The sequence below is a fragment of the Eurypyga helias genome, unplaced genomic scaffold, assembly GCF_000690775.1.
Source record: "Eurypyga helias isolate BGI_N326 unplaced genomic scaffold, ASM69077v1 scaffold24000, whole genome shotgun sequence".
In the NCBI taxonomy this organism is placed as follows: Eukaryota; Metazoa; Chordata; class Aves; order Eurypygiformes; family Eurypygidae; genus Eurypyga; species Eurypyga helias.
This window is the reverse complement of record NW_010226732.1, coordinates 36856-38353: the sequence shown is the minus strand read 5'-3', so window position 1 is coordinate 38353 and position 1498 is coordinate 36856.

Here is a 1498-nt window from a genome sequence, read left to right as displayed (position 1 = left end):
CAAAACAACGTAGTGAAATGAATAGCACCAAGAACGTTGAGGCGCATACACCCGAGCGATAAAAACCAAGATTGCAGTACCTAGGCTCAAACAAAAATGGTATTCCAGTGTTAAATAAGTGCAGCGCTGAGATGGCATCCTGCACTCACCACAGTGTTGTTACAGAGAAGTTAACTGGAAGCTGTAACAATAGAGAAGTACAAAAAGTTAAGGGGTTAGTAAGAGACTGGTTATGACTACAGCATCAGTCCCTTGAAGCCAGTTCATTCTCTGAAGCCGTCAAGAACTTTGCTGCTGGCCTCAGTAGAAGAAAGGGTGGACCTTAACCAGAAAGAGCACATCTCTACTGAGCTTGGATTTCCAAAAATACACAAATATACCCTTTGCATGGAAATTATTGCACATTTTACCACCAGAGCAAAGTCAGGCTTGGTAGTACTTGTCATAGTGTGTAAGGCACGTATTCAGTGCTCTGGTGGATGAAGGGTAAATGGTGAAACTTCAGAAGAGGGTATGTACTTCTTCACAGGATTGTTTCTGTCACTAGCTGCATACCACACAACACTGTGCAGCAGAGGACTTGATTCTAGTGTCATTTGCTTGAACGCCCAGACTCCAGAGACAGTCGTGTGTGCTTCACTGAAGGCAGACTTCAGCCCTTTGTCGGGAGCCAGAAATTTTGATATGCCACTTGCAGACATAACCTAAGCCTGAAGATAATTCAGCAGACAGGCTGACTGGCAGATACAGAGTTTCTGACATGTGGATTAGAGGTCATGGATGCATTTTACCAGTCTGCAGACATCAAAGGCTAGAGTTGAGAATTAAATGAGGAAAAAGAATCAACAGAACAAACAACATCTCACAGTAAGAGTATTTCACTAGTATCCTTATATTCTGTGGCTCCTGTACTGTTGTTGCAGAGTTAAATTCTAGATTTCCAGTTCACCAACCCAGATGAACACCTGTCAAAATAATCACAGCTTTGTTTCTTTAGTACTGGCCACTGAACAGCCTTCGGGTCTAAATGACATTATTGAGATTAGCACCTTGGCAACTACTTGTAGAAACAGTTCAAAGTTCTTCAAATAGAAGTGGTGGTTCAGGAAAGAATACAAGACCTTTACAGCAAACTTGGTTCTTCAAAAAAAGTGACTATATTAAAAATATATAATCCATGGCAGAACATTCTATTTTACCCCTGTCATGGGAAATTAAAAATACTGCATACACAGGGTGCACTCAAAATCTATGGAGCCAAATTCTGCACTGAATTTAGTGTTCATTTTGATGAGGTACCAACTGGAAATCTTATTTTATGGCCACTGTAATCAGTAAGCATTTTTATTTTTATTCCACAGGTGTTTGGATTTCATCTAACAAACAGTGCATCATTTGCCCTATAATAAATAAGTGTAATAAAGAACAAATGATATGTCAACAATGTATATGCTCTTTTACACAGTACACCAATCAGCATGACCAACACTGGCCATAA